Below are 5,535 nucleotides of genomic sequence, written 5' to 3' on the forward strand. Positions count from 1 at the left end.
GGAGAGAAAACAGAGCCAGAGATATATTGGGGGTCACTCATTCTGCCAGTGCAATATGAGAGACCAAAAAGAAAGCCAAGAACAAACCTTTAAGGAATGTCTATAAGTTGTGATAGAAAAAACTGACTAAAGAAACAGTAGTTAGAGAAGGACAGGAGAACCAGAAAAGTTTACTATCACTATGAACAAAAAAGCATCAAGAATATGAAGTGTGCAACAATATGGAATACTGTAGAGCAGTGATGAGCATCCTGCCTAAACCTGTCATCTAATTTCTAAGGCCCTCTTTCAATTCTTACAAACCAAAGGTATCAGGGGAAATAGGGATATTCAGAGAACCACTTAGGACAAGTAAAGGGACCTTTAAGAATTCATATTCCCCTAAAATCCTAAAGACATAGGCTGATAAAGAGGCCAAAGCCAGGCTGGGATCACCAGAGCATACCGTACTACAGCAAAGCATAAAGCAGGCAGAGGGCTCCAAGCCAGTCCTTCTGGGAAATTGGTAATATTCGTTCTGATCCAGGTAGCATGGCTCAACTGACTTGCCTTGAACACTGGATGAGAGGCTGGAGTAGTAGTCCCTGACACACAACAAATATTCCGGGGTAAAACTAGGATTGTAAGAGGTCAGGGATGAGGTAATGGAGGCATGAGCATGTATTACTGTTTCCAAGTGTTTTGATACGGAACAGAAGGAGAGCTTGAAGGACTAATGAAAGGGATTTTTGTTGCTTGCTTGCTTTTTTTTTTTTTTTTAAAACTCTCAGTAGATTGGGTGGAACAGATTTCAGAAAGATGCAAGATAAGAGGATAATTAGTGAGGCAAGAAGAGTCTTAAGCCCACAGCGGGAGATGGGATCAAGAACATAAGTGGTTGGGCTTCCCTGGTGGCGCAGTGGTTGAGAGTCCGCCTGCCGATGCAGGGGATGCGGGTTCGTGCCCCGGTTTGGGAAGATCCCACATGCCGCGGAGCGGCTAGGCCCGTGAGCCGTGGCCGCTGAGCCTGCGCGTCCGGAGCCTGTGCTCCTCAATGGGAGAGGCCACAACAGTGAGAGGCCCGCATACTGCAAAAAAAAAAAAAAAAAAAGAACATAAGTGGAAAGTTTAACCCCTAAGAAGAATGATATATATCTTTCTAAAATGAAAAAGGAAGAGAAAGTGTGAGTAAAATAAACTGTCCAGGTAAAGAGAAATGAAGTTAGAAAGCACATGATTGCTTCCATTTTCTCAGAAAAGAAGGACTCAAGATCATCTGAAGAGAATGAGAGTGGAGTAATAGAATGTGCATTTGAGCAGAGTGAAAATTGATGTTATCAGAAATCATATAGGGACTTCCCTGGTGGCACAGCGGTTAAGAATCTGCCTGTTGGAACTTCCCTAGTGGCGCAGTGGTTAAGAATCCGCCTGCCAGTGCAGGGGACACGGGTTCAATCCCTGGTTGGGAAGATCCCACATGTCGCGGAACAACTAAGCCCGTGCGCCACAGCTACTGAGCCTGTGCTCTAGAGCCTGCGAGCCACAACTACCGAAGCCCGCGCACCTAGAGCCCGTGTTCTGCAACAAGAGAAGCCACTGCAGTGAGAAGCCTGCACACCACAGTGAAGAGTAGCCCCCACTTGCCGCAACTAGAGAAAGCCTGAGCGCAGCAACGAAGACTCAACACAGCCAAAAACAAAATAAATAAAATAAATAAATAAATAAAAAGGAAAAATAAAAGGATCCGCCTGCCAATGCAGGGGACACGGGCTCAATCCCTGGTCGGGAAGATCCCACATGCTGCTGAGCAACTAAGCCCATGCACCACAAATACTGAGCCTATGCTCTAGAGCCTGTGAGCCACAACTACTGAGGCCCGCGCACCTAGAGCCCGTGCTCCGCAACCACAACAAGAGAAGCCACCGCAATGAGAAGCCCGCGCACCGCAAATGAAGAGTAGCGCCCGCTCGCTGCAACTAGAGAAAACCCTCACAGCAATGAAGACCCAACACAGACAAAAATGAATAAATAAATAATAAGTTAATTTAAAAAAAAAAGAAATGAAGGGGTGCCAAAATAAATAAATAAATAATAATTTTAAAAAGTCATATAAATGTAGTAAGACAAGCTAAAGGTTATAACTTGCATACATCAAATTCTAAGCTCAATAGTTACAATTCCACTTACAATTGCACCACAAACAATAACCAGGTGAAATACATGCTATGGTATTCCTCCAACTTCCCAATTCAAGGAATAACAAAGAATGAGGTAAGAAAGAAGTCATGGAATCCTCAGATACAATATATCAATACAATAGCATCATAACCAACAAAAATGGGCTTAGTGCTATAACCATAGTCAGATGGTAATGACTCTCTTACTTCCCTGCCCTTCTTTGCTGGATATATTTTCTGTTTTTTTCCACAGTTGATACTTGTACGAAAAGTTCTTCCTTGAATCAATTAAGAACACAACATAGCTTTTAAGGAAAGAACAACTCTCATCCTATCAGGAACTGACACACGTTCGTTCACTTTTTATAAAGTACGTCACCTTCCAATTTTCTGAGTTTTTACAAACTTTCACTTTGCTACAAATTATTGAAATCAGAGCTATACAAAAAATTTTATGTTGGAAAATCATATTATTTCTGATATAACTCTTTAAAAGTACAATTTGTAAGCTGGTGCTCTAGAACCAAGAAGGAAAACAGGATCTAAAAAGAACACAGAAAGGACAAAGAGAGAATTAGGCTGAATAAAAGGACAGAAGACGTTGAGTCACAAATTATTCAGTTTAAAAATGTCCTGGGAGGGAGAAGCGAGAGGAGGCGTTGGCGGCGGCACTGGGGGCGCGTGGGGTGGGGGTGGTGCGAGAGTGAGTGAGCTGCTGAGTGAGTTTATCCCTATGGGCAGTGAGAGGCCCGGGGCCTACCTCCGAGGAGCGGGGTCGCGGCGCCAGCTAGCAGCGGGCCCCCTCCCGGTCCCCGGGCCGGCGGCGGCGGCTCAGTTACGAGGAGGCGGGGAAGCGAGTGTCCGGCCCCAGCCACGGACGGCATGGACATGAACCTGGACCCCGAGCTGATGCAGAAGTTCAGCTGCCCGGGCACCACCGACAAGGACGTGCTCATCTCCGAGTTCCAGCGGTTGCTCGGCTTCCAGCTCAACCCAGCCGTCTGCGCCCTCTTCCTGGACATGACCAACTGGAACCTACAAGCAGCAATTGGCGCCTATTATGACTTTGAGAGCCCAAACATCAGTGTGCCCTCTATGTCCTTTGTTGAAGATGTCACCATAGGAGAAGGGGAGTCGATACCTCCTGATACTCAGTTTATAAAAACATGGCGGATCCAAAATTCTGGGACAGAGGCCTGGGCTCCAGGGGTTTGTCTTAAATAAGTCAGGGAGGACCAATTTGGACATGTGAACACGGTAATGGTGAGATCGCTAGAGCCCCAAGTGATTGCAGATGTCAGCGTCCAGATGTGCAGCCCCAGCAGAGCAGGAATGTATCAGGGACAGTGGCAGATGTGCACTGCTACAGGACTCTACTATGGAGATGTCATCTGGGTCATTCTCAGTGTGGAGGTGGGTGGACTTTTAGGAGTAACGCAGCAGCTGTCATCTTTTGAAACGGAGTTCAACACACAGCCACATCGCAAGGTAGGAGAAACTTCAACCCGTTTGCCTCTCCCCAAAAGAACCAACAATCAGATGAAAACAACTTAAAAGACCCTGGGGGTTCCAGGTTCGACTCGATCAGCAAAAACACATGGTCTCCCACTCCTGACCAAACCGAGCAAGATGAGAATAAGACTCTCCCCCAGCAGTCACGCAAACAACTTATCAGTAGTGACTTACAGTAAGGAATCTCCTCTACCCTAGGAGATGGCCATAAGAGAGTTCTGTCTGCCGGCATCTCACCTGGATTCTAGCACACCTGCTATTACATGAGATCTTGGGGACTAGAATTTCAAATAGCGAATAGCCTTTTCTGAAGTCTTTAATGAAAGGGAAGTCAAACTCAACCAACATCCTTCATCTATCTCCTTGTAGGACTTTAAATAATATGTTTTCATTCACAAAAAATAATAATAAAATAAAATGTCGTGGGAAACTAGTCTCAAAGTATCTCTTTCTACATTTTGAAGATTGTTGATAATGGAAAGTACTTTTTGACAAGATATTTAATTTTCAGATTCAAACAGAGACATTGACAGCAAACAACACATAGAATTATAATAAAACATATTCACTGAATGGAAAAATCTCTATGGAATTAGTTCAGTAACTATAGTTGGATTTCATTATCTTTATAAAACACATTTTACCATAACTCTGAAGACTTATAAAACATGATCTAGAGTAGGAGAAATGATTATAATCTATTAATAACTACTGACCACAGAAAAATACCTTTAATAAAATGGTATCTCGTTTTACAAATAAAATGGTATCTCGTTTTACAAATAAAATACAAACTAGTATACTTTTCTTGCTGTATTAATTCTTTAAAAATATCTTTTAGCCTTTTGATTTCAAAATAAATGCTCACTGTAAAAAAAAAAAACTAACTTTTTATTTTATATGCTTCTCTATTGTTTGAAAATCCCCTCCCTTCCTCTTCTCTAATTACACTCCTCAAGGTTAGCTACTAATAATAGTTTAGTTTTATTCTTCCTGACATTTGTTTCCAGGCAAACACAGACAGACATACATGTTGTTCGAGTATACACACAACTTTTAAAACATGGGATCATACCACACAAACTGTTTTATAAGTTATTTGTGTTTCTTAATAGTAGATCCTGGATTTCTTACATGCCAGATTTGATAGATAAACTTCATTCTTTGGGCCTCTCACTGCTGTGGCCTCTCCCGTTGGGGAGCACAGGCTCCGGACGCGCAGGCCCAGCGGCCATGGCTCACGGGCCCAGCCGCTCCGCGGCATGTGGGATCTTCCCAGACCGGGGCACGAACCCGTGTCCCCTGCATCAGCAGGCGGACTCTCAACCACTGCGCCACCAGGAAAGCCCCAAAACTTCATTCTTTTTAAAGAGCTGCATGGTGTTCCTTAATATTGGTGTACCAATTTTGTTAACCACTTCTCTACATGTAGATATTACAGTAGCTGCTGCTCCCCCACCCCTTCTATCTTATAATCTATTTTTAACTTATTCACTGATAATATAAGTATAAATTAGGATTAAAAATTATGATGCCAGTTCTCCTTTGAAAGAAGCTGTAATGTGGTCATCTAATAGTAATAAACTTTTTTTTACTTTAAATAAAGATTTTGGCCTTTCATCACTGATAATCATATGCAAAAGTTGTCATTGTTTTCCACGCAGTGTTATCAGCAATTCTGAAAATTTTCACATATAACTGATTTTCAAATTAACTACACATTATAGCCTAATTCTCCACTATCACTCAATTACATGTAACAACTCTTTATTGGTGTTTCTACAAGCCTACTGTAGTACGGCGTTGTCTAAGGAATTAAAAATAAGTCTTTCACAAAGGACTTGCCTTCAGGGAGCTTACAACTTTT

The 5,535-nt window shown here is 42.7% G+C and overlaps 1 pseudogene across 1 annotated transcript; it reads left to right on the forward strand.

The window, feature by feature from the left end:
• The first annotated feature begins 3,044 nt into the window (after positions 1-3,044).
• Positions 3,045-3,866, forward strand: LOC307064917 (protein ILRUN-like; annotated as a pseudogene). Its single transcript has one exon. The product of its transcript is annotated as a protein ILRUN-like (transcript).
• Positions 3,867-5,535: the final 1,669 nt, after the last annotated feature.

The sequence above is a fragment of the Hyperoodon ampullatus genome (genome assembly GCF_949752795.1).
Source record: "Hyperoodon ampullatus genome assembly, chromosome: 16".
Taxonomy (NCBI): domain Eukaryota; kingdom Metazoa; phylum Chordata; class Mammalia; order Artiodactyla; family Ziphiidae; genus Hyperoodon; species Hyperoodon ampullatus.